The 16017-nt window shown below is 49.4% G+C and overlaps 1 protein-coding gene across 2 annotated transcripts in view; it reads right to left on the bottom strand.

Moving 5' to 3' along the window:
- NQO2 (N-ribosyldihydronicotinamide:quinone dehydrogenase 2) overlaps positions 1–16017 on the bottom strand; it is a 154858-nt gene that overhangs the window by 79914 nt on the left and 58927 nt on the right. The gene's annotated exons all lie outside the window — the stretch shown is intronic.

Consider the following 16017-nt stretch of genomic DNA (forward strand, 5'->3'; position numbering starts at 1 on the left):
ATGGTGGGCGCCAATGCAGGGCTCTTGGCGGGAAGACAGAGTGTGCAACAGGAAAAGGTTGATTCACTCTCCGCAGAGAGATGTCAAAGTACATTATTGTGCTGCAGATTACCAGCCGACGTGCATACTGACTGTGAGCCACTTGTGACTGTGTGCCCGCTCACCTCTGATACAGAGAAGACGTCCCGTTTCGCTGACTGTTGCTGGCGCGTAACTTGTTTCTGACTAGGTGGAACACACAGAGCCAGGTAGCATAATTCCGTCCCCCTCCTCTGAACCCAGTCCTTCTACTGCGGCGCCACAGAATTCTCCGCATCGGCCCGAGACCGTGAGACTGCGCCTAGGAGAGCCATGATACGCCGCTGCTGTCAGGAGACAGTGCCTCACTGTCTTACAGGACCAGGCCAGAGACTTCACGCATCACTTGCGGCGCCACCGTGGGATTACAAGCCTACACCATCCAGAAAAATCAGACTAATAAGTTTACCTGCTCTAAGAATATTTATTCTCTGTTACTATACCGAATCTGCTATACCTCTTACTCTATCCCCTGTAATAAACCCGTTAACTCTTGCTCTGCCTCTTGCTCATTACTGCATCCCGCGTTCCTTCTAAATCTAACATACACCCAACGACTGGCACAAAAGCACCTCAATTAGTGTAAAAGCAACCAAAAACTCAACCTACGTACCAATCCAACAACAAGGGCATGTAGGCTCAATATAGGTACAAACAGTTGGGGAGGGTGCTGTGTCCCCCAATGAAGGCTCCAAGAAAGATATTTTATGGGGAGTACCAAAAATCTCTTTCTTTATCACTTCATTGGGGGACACAAGTAACCATGGGACGCCCCAAGGCAGTCCCAAGGGGGGGGGGGGGGGACAAAAATAATGCAAAGAAACAGACTGTCAGCCGGTAAGTAACCGCTGCCTGCAACATCTTCCTTCCCAGGCCCGCATCAGAAGAGGCATGGGTATGAACCCTATGAAACCTCACGAAGATACGCAAAGAACAGGTTGCGGCCTTACAAATCTGTAAAGCCGAGGCCAGGTGACAAACTGCCCAGGAAGTTCCCATTGCTCAGGTGGAGTGAGCCTTTACCCCCGGAGGAGGCCATTTGTCCTGAACACAATACGTCTCCAATATTGCCAAACAATCCAATGGGCAATAGTGGACTTGGAAGATGGGAGCCTCTTACGACGACCTTCAGAGATGATGAATTTTGTATCAGAGTGACGAAAGGAAGCAGTCCTTGAAAGGTAGACTTAAAAAGCTCTGACCAGATCCAACTTGTGGAGGGTCTTCTCCAGGGGATGGACCGGAGAGGGCCATTTCATAATGTGAAATGAAGAGACTACCTTAGGCAAGAAGGAGGGAACGGATCTGAGAACCACCTTGTACTGATGCAGAATCAGGAATGGAACAGCAGGATAATGCCACTAACTCTGAGACTCCCCTGATGGAAGTAATGGGAGCCAAAAAAGGCGACCTTCCATGACAGGAGAGAAAACGGAACCTCTTGAATGGGTTGAAAAGGAGTGTCCTGGAGTGCGCCAAGAACAAGACATATTTCTTTGGAAAAGGATCGACAATGCGGAAACTTGACCCTTAAGGGTACTGAGTGATAAACCAGAGTCAAGACCCGCTTGGAGAAAACCCAGCATGGAAGGTAGGGAAAAGGACGTAAGGATCAAATTGTTGTCCTCACTCCAACGAAAGTATTAAGTTACGTACCGGTATATTTCGGAAGCCCATGACAGCACCACGAGAGAGGGGATCCGCCCTTTGGGAACAGGAAACCTACAGATACAAAAAGGGCGGCACCTCTCCCACGTATCAGTTGGATTACAGAGCTTGAGAGGCTACCATGGTTAGTACACCGCATATACACAATATATACAACCTATCTATCCTATTTACAATTCTTTAAACCATCTCCCACATAAGGTGAACTCGCAAAAACAATCCTCTAAAGGGGTGCACCCTTCTACGTGAACAAGGGAGGGAACTAAGGGTGCTGTCATGGGCTTCTGAAAAATACCGTTACTGGTACGTAACTTAATACTTTATTCGGACTCCCATGACAGCACCACGAGATAATTACAGAGATGTAAGCTAAATTAGGGAGGGACTACAGCCTGCAGCACCCTTAGTCCGAAGGTGAGATCTGAGGAGGCACCCATGTCTAACCGATAGTGGTTAAAAAAGGTGGAAGGAGATGACCAGGTGGCCGCCTTACATATCTGGTCAATTGATACTCCCGATCTCTCTGCCCAGGATGATGCCATGGCACGGGTGGAATGCGCCCTCAGGTTCTGTGGAGCCAGACCGCCACCTGCTGTGTAGGCAAGAGAGATAGCCTCCCTAATCCACCTTGCTAACGTGCGCTTTGACACTCTATACCCTTTCCTGGGACCTTGGAAGGATAAAAATAATGCGTTCTCCTTCCTCCAAGGATCTGTGGCTGCTAAATATTTAAGTAGGCATCTCTTAACATCTAGAGCCTGAAGACTTAGTTCTGCCTTCCTTCCTCCCTAATCCAACCAATCCTAAAGAACAATCTCTTGTGTCCTATGAAAATGAGATGCTACCTTGGGAAGGTATGCCGGGTCTGGCCTTAGGATTACTCTATCCTGTAAGAATTCTGTGTATGGAGGTAATCTGGAAAATGCCTGTATGTCGCCTATTCTACGTGCAGATGTTATTGCTACCAAAAAGGCTGTCTTAAGTGATATCATCTTTAGTGAAGCAGAATCCAGAGGTTCAAACGGTTTCTCTGTCATGGCTGTCAGGACTAAATTTAAGTCCCAAGGCATACACCTATCTTTGAGTATGGGTCTTGATCTGGTAACTGCCTTAATGAATCTCGCTACCCAATGGTTACCGGCAATGTCGCATGCAAATAGGGCCCCTAAAGCTGAAACTTGCACTTTCAATGTGCTAGTGCAAAGGCCCAACTCGAGACCCCTCTGGAGGAATTCTAGGATCTGTTTTACAGGTATTCCATCCCTGATATTAAACTCACAGGTGGACAGGAATCGCCTCCAGGTTCTAGCATATATACCTGTGGTGGTTTGTTTCCTACTTTTTAGGAGTGTATCGATTACATTTTTCTGAGAACCCTCTATCCCTCAATAGTGTCCTCTCAAACACCATGCCATCAAACGGAGTCCCGCTACTTGTGGGTGGTTGACTGGCCCCTGGTAGAGATCTGGAAGGTTCGGCAGTACTCAAGGATCACCTACTGACATGGTCCTCAACCATGCAAACCAGGTCCTTCTGGGCCAGAAGGGGGCAATCAATATGACTTTTGCCCCGTCTTCCCTGATCTTCCTCACTACCAGAGGTAGAAGGTTCAAAGGCGGAAAGGCGTAAGCCAGCGAGAAGTCCCATTTTATTAGGAGGGCGTCCACTGCCAGTGGATTTTCCCTGGGATTTAGGGAACATAAAGTTTTTTCCTTCCTGTTTTCCTTGGTGGCAAAGAGGTCCACCTCCGGTCGACCCCATTTGCGGACAATCTGATTGTAGATGTCTCAGTTTAAGGCCCATTCTCCCTGCCTTAGGGCCCTGCGGCTTAGAAAGTCTGCCTTCATGTTGTCTTTTCCGCTGATGTGGAGCGCGGTTAAAGATAGAAAATTTTTCTCTGCTATCTGAAGGAGACGTTTCGTTATCCGCATCAGGGCGTTGGAGCGGGTTCCACCTTGGTGGTTGACATAGGCTACCGCTACCTGGTTGTCCGAGAGTATCCTCACATGATGGCCCTGTAGATACATAATGAGTTTTTTAATGGCCAATTCAATCGCCAGCAACTCCCTCTGGTTAGATGAGATCTCAGCATCGGAGTCCCACTGTCCCTGTATCACTATGTCCCCCATATGGGCCCCCCAACCCCAAGGACTAGCGTCTGTGGTTATTACGCGGGTTATCTGTATCACCCAGGGCACCCCCGAGGCTAAATTTCCGACATCGAGCCACCACCTAAGAGATGTAATAGTTGAGGGGCTTAGCAATACCTGACCCTGCAAGAAGCCCTCTAAGGTTCTGCTATTAACCAGGACATCATTCTGAAGGGCCCTAGTGTGGAATTGTGCCCACTTGACCGCTGGGATACATGAGGTTAGGGAGCCTAACAGGGACATGGCCTGCCTGAGGGTCATGGAGGGTCTATCGATTGCCCGAAGAACCTGCTGCTGTATCTGCTGTAATTTATCTACGGGTAAGACACTGCTGGGTTTCTGAATTTAACAGCAAGCCTAGAAATTTCTGGACCTTTAAGGGCTGAAATCGGGACTTTTCGTAATTTATAATCCATCTGAGGTTCTCTAATCTGGACTTGGCTTTTTAATCTGAGACAGACAATGGTCCACCGAATTTCCCACAATCAAAAAATCATCCAAGTATGGGATAACTAAGATGTCAACTTCCCGTAAATGAGCCATAACCTCGGCCACTATTTTTGTAAATACCCGGGGCGCTGCTGAGAGACCAAAGGGAAGGGCTCAATATTGATAATGACGGATTATACCGTCTATTGATACCGCCACTCTCAGGAACTGCTGGAAATCTGCGTGGATGGGCACATGATAGTATGCGTCTTTTAAGTCCACTACCGCCATAAAACACCCTTCAAACAGCATCTTTATTGTAGAACTAATGGATTCCATTTTAAAGGTGCGTTTAACCAAAAATTCATTAAGAAAACGTAAATTAATAATCGTTCTGAATGTTTTATCCGGCTTTTGGATTAGGAATAAGGGAGAGTAGAATCCTCTTCCTCTCTCAGACTCTGGAACCTCTATCAGAACTTTTTTAGACACAGGTTCAAGACCTCTGCTTCTAAAGCCGCTTGCTCGAAGGGTGAAGACCTTAAGGGTGTTGGTTTAAAGGTATCCCGTGGGACTTGAGTGAACTCCAACCTGAGTCCGGTGGATATCACATTCCGCACCCAGTCACTATTGGTGACCTGTAGCCATGCTGGGAGGAAGGATGACAGTCTACCCCCCACGGAAATTGCTAGTCATTGGTTTTGTCTTTTTCGCTCTCTCGACGAGCGTCTGAACATGAAGCCCGTACCTCTTCTCCTTCTATCCTCCCATCTGGGACGGTCTCTATTAGGTGAAGGGTTACGCCTTCTCCCTTGACCGAATCTCCTCCTATTAAACGGACGACAGTAAGATGCGGACCAAAGGTTTGGGAATTTCTTTTTATCATCCCCAGCCTTCTCCAGTAATTCGTCCAGGACTGCTCCGAATAAATATTCCCCCTCACACGGGATAGTGCAGAGTTTCGCCCTGGACTGAATATCTCCCGGCCAGCACTTCAGCCACAGGGCTCTCCGAGCCGCATTAGAGAGTCCTGCTGCCCTGGCGGCCATTCTGACTGCATCAGCCGAGGCAACCGCTAGGAAGGCTGCGCCATCCTGGATTATTGGAAGGGCACCCAGGATTGCCTGTCTAGATGTTCCCTGTTTTAACTGCAACTCTAACTGGTCCAACCAGACCATCATGAACCTGGCCGTGCAAGTCGATGCTACTGCTGGTCTTAAGGAACCGGCTGCCATCTCCCAGGTATTTTTAAGGAAGGTATCTGCCTTCCTGTCTAGAGGATCTTTAAGGGACCCCATGTCCTCAAAGGGTAGCGAGGATTTTTTCAATGCTTTCGCAATAGCTGCATCTAATTTGGGGGCCTTGTCCCAAGTATTCATTGCTGTATCGTCAAAGGGATATCTCCGCTTGAGGGCTAGTGGTAGTGACCCTCTTTTATCTGGATTTTTCTACTCTCTGCGGATGAGATCCTGGATCTTTTCGTTTAGTGGGAAGACCCTACGCTTCCTCTGCTCCAGCCCCCCGAACATCACATCCTGCATGGATAATTGAGGCTTCGGCTCCTCCACCTCCATTGTTCCTCTGACCGCTTTTACTAATTTGTCTACTCGGTCGAGCGGCAGGCAAAACCGACCAGAGTCCTCTTCTTCTGAGGGGGACGAGGGAGATGAAAAATGGGAGCCCTTACTTCTCCACTCTGTCGAGGAATCCGACTCCACCGGGTCCTCACCCCTGGTTGGGACAGGGATTTTAGGGTTTCCTTCGTCTCTGCCCTTACTATATCCCTTAAACACGCCGCTACTGTGGGCGATTCCTCCGCCACTGTCTGCTGGATACAGGGGGGACATAACTTTTTGGGGCATGAATCTGGTAACGGGCATGCACAGAGTGCGCACTCCCTGTGTCTGGTTTTACTCGTAGCTTTCTTCCCCTAGAATAAAAACACAGAAGGAGGCCCCGTCACCGAGTGAACATTCACGAAGATCACTTACCAGTGCCACAATCAAGTTCCGGAGAATGAGGGGGATTTTTCTCAGTCGATGCTCCTGTCCGCCTAGCGGAGCTCTTATGACTGGACTGGTCACTTTGTCCCGGACGCTCCTTACTGTCACGGGCCTCTTTCTTCTTCTGTTTGACCTGCCTAAGGTCATCCAGGGGCGGCAGTGAAGATTGTCGCTGTTGCCGCCGTTGCTGCTGCTTTTGCTGCTGCTGCTGCTTTTGCTGCTGCTCCTGATCGCTCTCCATTACTGGCTTGCAATAATGTGGCCAAGGCAAGGCACCCATCTAGGGTCCTGCCTATATACCCCTCCTCTGGACAGCAGATATCCTTCTGCCGCGCCCCCCCCCCCTAACAGGGCCCCCCTCCCCAGCTGGCGCAGCTTTTGGCAGGGGAACCGGCGCTTACCGGCATCCTCCCGATGGGCGCCGCCATCTTGGGTCTCCACGCCTGCGCAGTGGAGCTGCCAACCCGGAAGCGCCCCGAGGCTCTGCCCCCTGACGTCACCGCGACTCCGACGTGACCGGAAGTCACGCAGGATGCCCGGGCACTGCACTATGGAGCGCTCCCCGGCCCCAACGCTCTGCAGCCGCACCGGCCCCCCCTACCACCGCGATCGCGCCGCTGGAGTTGGGAGTCCCCGGGGGGCATACTCACTGGCGCGGTCTGCTTATGGAGACGGACCTCCTCTGGACGCCGCTCCCTGCTGTCTACGCCATCGCCGTGCCACCCATCCTGGGCCACCGTGGCGTCTTCCAGGAGCTCCGCACCAGGCCGAGGTAGGAGACCCCCTCGCTACCTGTACCGGCCGGCCGGCCTGGGATCCGGTCATCTGCAGGATCCCGTCCCCTCAGGAACAGGAAACCAACTGATGCGTGGGAGAGGTGCCGCCCTTTTTGTATCTGTAGGTTTCCTGTTCCCGAAGGGCGGATCCCCTCTCTCGTGGTGCTGTCATGGGAGTCCGAATAAAGAAGGCCTTCCAGTATCTGTGATAGATATGCAAGGATGCTGGTTTTCTCAATGTAATCATTGTCTGAATGACCTGATGGGAAAAAAAACAGCCCCCTTCAGGACTGCGGCCTAAACAGCCATGCCGTTAAACCCAGAGACTGTGAACTCTGGTTGTAGAAAGGGCCTTGTGAGAGAAGATCTGGATGGTATGGAAGCTTCCAGGGAGCGTCCATGAGCATGTTCACTAGCTCCGCATACCAGGCCCTTCTGAGCCAGCCTGGACCCACCAGGATTATTGGAGTCCCTTCCGCCTTTATCTTACTCATGACTGTCGGAACCAAGGGAAGAGCTGGAAAAAGATAAAAGTCAGCTGGAATTACTAGAGCATTGAAAACGATGACTAACACATCTAGGGACCTGGCTACAAACTGAGGAACCTTGTGGTTCATCCGAGATGGCATCAGGTCAACGTCCAGGGTGCCCCATCTCTGTAACATCTGGTTGAAGACAGCAGGGTTGAGAGACCACTCGCCCTGATGACTCAGAAAATCGGCTGCCCAATTTTTCACCCCTGGAATATGCACTGCTGATATGGCAGGAACGTGTGTTGTGAACACCTTTGACCTGGCTTCTGAGTGTGGGCTCCCTCTGGTAGTTTCTGCTGGTAATGGAGCTAGTCTAGCTGACAGAAGTCAATCACCTGAAGATGATGATTGGAGGTCAGGTGTTACAGACGGGAGAGATTTAAGTGAGCAACCTTCCCTCAGTTGTTGCCGGTGATTTGGTTTACTTCCTGAGCATTTTGGAAGTAGTCTGCTTGCCTCCTGCTCCGTCCTGCATTTTTCAGATAAGCTGTCTGCTTGAATCTTTTTGCATTTTGATTCAGTTTTGCTGTTTTCTGATGTTTGCTCTGCTGGTGCGAGTTCAGCCGGGTTCCCTGTTGGGACCTGTGCTGGACTCTGTTTCATATGCCACAGCTTGTGTCAGTCTTTTCTGTATCTCTAATTCCCTGTTACATCAGTATCTTTGTTTTGTGCCCAGTTCATACCAGAGTTCTGATTTAGTGGGGGAGAGGTCGTGTGGCCTCAGTATTTTTGCATATCAGACGTGTTGGATTTTTCTTAGGGTTTTTTGCGTGATTGCAGACAGCATCTTTTTCTGTCCTGTTCTATCTAGACAGTTTGGGCCCCATCTTTTGCTTATTCTATTTTCTGCCTGTGTTTGTGCCTCATCTTGTCTCACCGGCAATATATGTTCGGGGGCTATCTAGAACCTCTACCCTGGAAGAAAGATATGGACTTAGATCATGTCAAACCTCATGCCCAGAAACGCTAGGTGCTGAGATGGGATCAGGGTGGAATTCCCTGTGGACTATCCAGACGAAAAAATTCACAATTCACCGCACACTCTTAGTGGAATATCTTTCAAAGAATGTCAAAATTTTATTGCGCATATACAATGTATAGTGCTCACAATACACTGGAAAAGTAGGGGGAAGGGAGAGATTGTGACACAACTTAACATTTTGACTCTACTGGGGATCATAAGTCGCTGTAAATCAAAAGGAGGACAAATAAGACATATAAAATAACAAAATTATATAGAAGAAAATAATGGCATTAGAGAACAAAAAAAATAGTCCCTAAAAGGAGTAGCTTAGAATAACAAACTATAAAGTTGTACAAGTGAAATATCAATAATATAGAATTCCATCATTCACATATAGCTTCTAAAGAGTATCCAAATAGTCATGTACAATCAGGATTTACGTTAATCCAGCTGTATAGTAAAGACGTAAAAGAGCAAGAAAAGAGAGAAATCCCGGTAGGATCCAGGGTCTATATGTATTGTCAACGTGTCTGTAAAAAGGAGAGGCGAGAAAAGAGAATGCGGTTAATAATTATTAAAGAAGCCAGTTAATTTTCCTATTGAGGCCCTTTGGTTCTAAAGTATCAAGGGTATGAATCCAGAAGGTCTCCCTTTGTTTGAGGAGTTTGACTCGGTCACCCCCTCGTCTAGGACAGTCAACTTGCTCAATTATTTGAAACTTTAATTGCGCCACTGTGTGTCTATTTTTGAAGAAGTGATACGGTAGGGGGAGACACGTCTTACCACACCTGATAGTGGATTTGTGACTCGCAATCCGATCTTTGACACGTTGAGTGGTCTCCCCGACATACAGGAGACCACACGGACATTTGGCTACATAGATAACAAAGTTTGAGTCACAGGTGTAGGATCCACGTATGCGATAAGATTTACCGTTTCTGGGATGAGTTATGGTGTCAGACTTGATGATATTTGAACAGGAGGCGTAGCTAAGACATGGAAATATACCACAGCATCTTGTACTCAGTAATCTGTGTGTATTGTTAGGGCGTGTACTGCCAATATCAGCACGTACCAACTTGTCCTTGATGTTAGTGGCCCTCCTGGTGCACATTAAGGTAGGAGTTTTAATGAATCGATGTTAGGATATGCCTTAGATAAGAGAGTGTCCAGTGTTTTCTGATAATGGATTGAACTTTAGGCAGAAGAGGATGGTACGTATGTACAAATGGTACCCTTTCCTTGGGCTGGGTGGGTGGAGGAGAGGATTGTGCGGTAAGGCTCGGTTTTTTTCACTGTCTAACAACCTAAGAGGATAATGTTGGTCTCGAAATTTCTGAGTCATGGTCTCCAATCTGGTATTGAGTATTTCAGGGTCAGAGACAATCCGGGACATTCTATTGTACTGTGATCTAGGTATACTGTTCTGAGTTGCTTTAGAGTGACAGCTACAGTAGTGAAGCAGACTATTGCAATCCGTAGGTTTGCAAAATAGATCAGTTGAGAGATGTCCTGTGTTCTTAGAGACCAAAGTATCAAGAAAGGGTACTTGTTTACTACTGTAGTGTATAGTAAATTGTAATATCAAGGACAAGTTGGTATGTGCTAATATTGGCAGTACACGCCCTAACAATACACAAAGGTTATGAGTACAAGACGCTGCGGTATGTTTCCATGTCTTAACTGCGCCTCCTGTTCAAATATCATCAGGTCTGTCACCATAGCTCATCCCAGAACCTGTAAATTTTACCCCATACGTGGATATTACACCTGTGACTCAAACTTTGTTATCTATGTAGTCAAATGGGAGTCCACTCAACATGTCAAAGATCGGATTGCGAGTCACAAATCCACTATCCGGTGTGGTAAGACGTGGCTCCCCCTACCGGATCACTTCCTCAAAAATAGACACAGTGGCGCAATTAAAGTTTCAAATAATTGAGCAAGTTGACCGTCCTAGACGAGGGGGTGACCGAGTCAAACTCCTCAAACAAAGGGAGACCTTCTGGATTCATACCCTTGATACTTTAGAACCAAAGGGCCTCAATAGGGAAAATAACTGGCTTTTTTAATTATTAACCGCATTCTTTTTTCTCTCCTCTCCCTTTTACAGACACATTGACACTACATATAGAACCTGGATCCTACAGGGATTTCTCTCTTTTCGTGCTCTTTTACGTCTGTAATATACAGCTGGATTAAGGTAAATCCTGATTGTACATGACTATTTGTACACTCTTTAGAAGCCATATGTGAATGATGTAATTCTATATTATATTAATTCTAAGCTACTCCTTTTAGGGACTATTTTTTTGTTCTCTAATGTCATTATGTTCTTCTACATAATTTTGTTATTTTATATGTCTTATTTGTCCTCCTTTTGTTTAAGGCTGAGTTCACATGTGGCTTTTTTTCGCGTTTCCGCAGTGGTTTTAACCGCACGATTTTGCAGCGAAAAATAAGCATCCCATGCATTCCTATGGGATTCCGCAATGCTGTGGTAATGCTGCGGTTTTTACCACGACGGAATCGCTTTGTGTTAAAAAACGCAGCATGCTCATTAATTTCGTGGAATCGCGGCGATCCCGCACCCATAGGAATGCATTGTTCTGCTTACTTTCCGCATGTGGCTGTGCACACCATGCGAAAAGTAAGCAGAACATTTGCGGATGGTACCCACGGTCCGGAGGAGAGGAGACTGTCCTCCGGGCTTTGGGTACCATATCCCTGCAAAAAATAGAATTTAAAATAAAAAATATTGTTATTCTCACCTTCCGACGTCCCGCGCAGCCTTCCCGCCTCTCTCCACGCTCCTGGTCCCAGTAAGCCTTTGCGAGCGATGACGTCTGTTCTCGCGGGATCACGAAGTCTCGCGGTCATTCGCGCGATGTCATCGTGAATGACCGCGAGACGTCGCGATCCCGCGAGAACGGACGTCATCACTCACAAAGGCTTACTGGGACCGGGAGCGTGGAGAGAGGCGGGAAGGCTGCGCGGGACGTCGGAAGGTGAGAACAACATTTTTTTTTCATTATTATTTTTTACATTCTATCTTTTACTATTGAGGCCGCATAGGCGGCCTCAATAGTAAAAAGTTGGTCACACTCGTCAAACACTATGTTTGACGAGTGTGACCAACCTGTCAATCAGTTCTCCAAGCGATGCTCCAGATCGCTTGGAAAACGCTAGCAATTCTGCAAGCTAATTACGCTTGCAAAATGCTAGTTTTTCCGTGGGAAAAATCGCAGGATTTTAAAATGAGATTTTCCCGAGGAATGGAATTCCGGAATTCTCGCGGTAATTTCCGCGAGAGTTCCGAAACGTGTGAACCCAGCCTTACAGCGACTTATGATCAAGACCCCAGTGGGGTCGAAATGTTGTGTCGCAATCACTCCCTTCCCCCCTACTTTTCCAGTGTATTGTGAGCACTATATATTGTAAATGCACAATAAAATTTTGACATTCTTTGAAAGAAATTCCACTAAGGTTGTGTGGTGAATTGGAAATTCTTTTGATTATTGAACCTCTACGGCCCATTACATCTGCACCTCGTATTTTGACAGTGTGCATGCCAATTATCTCTAGTGACTATCCAGCTGAGACAGACCAGAGTGTCCAATGTGATCTGAAAACTCTGGTCGAAGTTTCAGCAGGATGATCCTTTGATCAAAAGAACGTTCAAGTAAGGTATTATGAGAATCCCCTTGGAAAGAAGGATGGCCATGACCGCTGCCATGACCTTTGTGAATACTCTGGGAGCCGAGGCGAGGCCAAAAGGAAGAGCCGTGAACTGATAGTGGTCCTCCTGGATCGCAAACCAGAGGAATATCTGATGCTGAACACAAACAAGAATGTGGGAAAAAGCATCCTGAAAGTCTACAGAGCAAATAAATTCCCCTGGTTCCCTGGAGGCGATTACCGAACTTAGCAACTCCATCCTGAAATGACGGATCCAAACGTGACGGTTCAAACGCTTTAGGTCCAAAATTGGACGGATAGACCTGTTGTAACAACCTTGCTGGCATCACTGCATGGCCTCCCATCCCCCGCACACCAACTTACTTTCTGCTTCAAGCCATGCTGTGAAATCTGTCTGTTGCCAGCCCTGAGCTCCATGTGCTATGCCTCTTGTTTTCCTGCTTGCTCTCCATGTTTCCTGACTGTGTGTATAGGTGGGCGGCGCCTGAACTCTCTGGTTCTTATGCAGTCTGGGTGCACCTGGGTAATCTGTCCTTGACCAATCACCTGGAGCCCTTGACTATTTAGTTTCACCACTCCCACTGATACATTGCCTGTGCAATGTCTAAACTCAGTTAGCTCCTTGCTGCTGAACTAGCCAGGCCCTGTTCTGTGTATCTCCTTCTCTGTAGGAATACTCTGTCTCGCTTTGTACCTTGTCCGCCTGCCAGGAGGCAGAATATCCCGGCCCTTGAGTCTTGTTCCCTGTACCTTGTCCGTACTCTGTCTGCCTGCCAGGAGGCAGAATATCCTGGTCCTTGTGTCTTTGTCCCTGTGTCTCTGTCTGAACTCAGTCTTACCTCTGTCTGTCAGTCTCCTTGTTTGTGGTTCCTTCTCTGCTGTGTCTTTCCTTGTGTCCTCCCTGTGTGTGCATCGGCACCCCCGCAGCTTTATCTGTGTTCCGCACTCCTGCGGCTCTGCCTGCTCCGCACTCCTGCGGCTCTGCCTGCTCCGCACTCCTGCGGCTCTGCCTGCTCCGCACTCCTGCGGCTCTGCCTACCTGCATCTCCTGTGTGAACAGGTCCAAACCTGTTCTCTCATACCACTCCTTCCTGCCTATATCCATACCTGCATCTCCTGTGTGAACAGGTCCAAACCTGTTCTCTCATATACCACACCTTCCTGCCTATATCCATACCTGCATCTCCTGTGTGAACAGGTCCAAACCTGTTCTCTCATATACCACACCTTCCTGCCTATATCCATACCTGCAGCTCCTGTGTGAACAGGTCCAAAGCTGTTCTCTCATATACCACTCCTGCTTGCCCTGTGTCTCCAAGCCGTGCCCGCTTGCCCAGTGTCTCCAAGCCGTGCCTGCTTGCCCAGTGTCTCCAAGCCATGCCCGCTTGCCCAGTGTCTCCAAGCCGTGCCCGCTTGCCCAGTGTCTCCAAGCCGTGCCCGCTTGCCCAGTGTCTCCAAGCCGTGCCCGCTTGCCCAGTGTCTCCAAGCCGTGCCCGCTTGCCCAGTGTCTCCAAGCCGTGCCCGCTTGCCCAGTGTCTCCAAGCCGTGCCCGCTTGCCCAGTGTCTCCAAGCCGTGCCCGCTTGCCCAGTGTCTCCAAGCCGTGCCCGCTTGCCCAGTGTCTCCAAGCCGTGCCCAGTGTCTCCAAGCCGTGCCCGCTTGCCCAGTGTCCCCAAGCCGTGCCCGCTTGCCCAGTGTCCCCAAGCCGTGCCCGCTTGCCCAGTGTCCCCAAGCCGTGCCCGCTTGCCCAGTGTCTCCAAGCCGTGTCTCCAAGCCGTGCCTGCCTGCCAGTGTACCAAGCCGTGCCTGCTTGCCCAGTGTCTCAGCCTGCTTGTCACTTGCACCTGTCCAGGTGTCCTGTTCCCGAGTGGGATCAGCAGCCACAGCCAGACACCACCCTGGAGTGGCACCCGGCAGCTACCTGCCGCACAAGCCTGACCTCACCATCAGAGGCTCCAGTGAAGACCAAGGTAGCTGTCGCAGTCACGCCCCTTCCAGGGTAGTCTGGTCTGTGGCACAGTGGGGCCACAACCCCTGGCTCGCGCCATTCAGCCAAGGCGCGAGCGTGACAGTTTGCACAGGCCATGGTCCCCGCTGAGTCCCATGTCCTTCCGCTCGCAGAGCGTCATGAACTCTCTCCCTGCCAGTGTGAGCCACCAGAAGAGTTTGTTCCGCCTTGTGTGGTTCCAATTGTGGAGACTTCTGAACCACTCATAGTCTCCAAGGCCATCTATGAGCAGCTCCTGGCCTACGAAGAGCACGACCCAGCAGATCCGCCTAGGTTCTATGGGGACCCCAAAGAGTGCCAAGGGTTCCTGAAAAAGTGCCTGCACTACATCCTGCAGAATGCAGTTTGTTTCCCCTCTGACCGGGTCAAGGTGGCATATATCATGTCCTACCTAGCTGGTGATGCCTTGATATGGATCTGTCCCCTTTGGGAAGCAGGGGATCCTGTCGTCTTGAGCCTGGGGGCCTTCCTGGTGGCCTTCCGTAAAGTGTTCGACAGGCCTCGTCCAGCTGTTCTTGAAAAGTCTTCCCCTCCAAGCTTCCAGAGACAAGAGGAACCTGTGGATGAATCGTCTCAACCACCTATGACAGTCCAGCCATCACCTGTTCCACAGTCTGCCGATGCGGCCTCCCGTGCAAGATCCAAGAGGTCTAACAAGAAGAAGCGGGCCAAGTTGCAGCCGGAATCTGGCCTCTGTCCTGTGAAGCCTGTACTCCAGAACCCTGGGCCAGTAGAAGAGGCTGTCCCTGGCGAGAGTACTCCCTCTCCATTAAACTCTTTAACTGTTTCTCTGCCTTCAGGGACCTTTGGTGTATTTAAGTCGCCAGTCTTACAGAGTCAGTGTGTGGTCTCTGTCATACAGCTCCGGAAGCCGGCGTGGGCGTTGTCTCGAGGTGGCCGAGCCCTATTGGAGAACAGTCTAGTCCTGCAAGGACAACTACAGCTCCAGGTCGGAGCTTTGTATACGAAGAAGTTTGTCTTCCATTTGCTGTCTGGTATGCCCATGGGTCATTCTGAACCAGAGATCCTGATGCCCATTTATGTTTGGAGACCCAGCAAGGCACCACACTTGAAACAACCAAGTGACAAGAGGTGTCTGGTTCCCTTGTGTCGCATTAAGTCAGCAAAGTCGTCTTCTTTGCCTGGTTTGCTAGTCGCCGAGTCAAGGTGTCAGGATGCCTCTGAAGAGGGGGAGGCGGTCTCAGTCTCCTCACACGTCCCCAGCGACTATATCAGTGTCCTGCTCCCAAGAGCACCCCTGCCTCTTGATTGTCTTCCCCAGGATAAAGGTCTGAAGATGGATCCTGAGTGTATGCCTTCAGCTCCCCTGTGGCCCAGGGGTGAAGGTCCCAAGACAGAGCTTTACCCATTGTCTAACCAGGAAGATGTGGTCCAGTTTTTTCAGGGTAACAGGCTGAAGTGGCTCCCTGTATGTATGCCTCCAGCTTCCATTTGGCAGGTGGGTGAAGATGTTGGAGCAGTGACCTACCTATCTCCATTTCTCACCAACCGGGAGGAGGAGGTCCAATTTTTCTGGCACATCGGGCGGAAGTCGGACTCGGTGATGGTGTCTTCTGTTTCTAGCTGGCCGGCTGATGTTGGGGTCAAGTCTGAAGCTTCCAGGTCCCTGCCTTCTGCCAATCAGGAGGAAGAAGTCTTTGTACCCTCTGTGTTGGAAACTGACTCCCTTGGGCACCAAGAAACCGGGCAA

This window comes from Dendrobates tinctorius, unplaced genomic scaffold (assembly GCF_039654945.1).
Source record: "Dendrobates tinctorius isolate UK_male_01 unplaced genomic scaffold, ASM3965494v1 ptg000163l, whole genome shotgun sequence".
Lineage (NCBI taxonomy): Eukaryota > Metazoa > Chordata > Amphibia > Anura > Dendrobatidae > Dendrobates > Dendrobates tinctorius.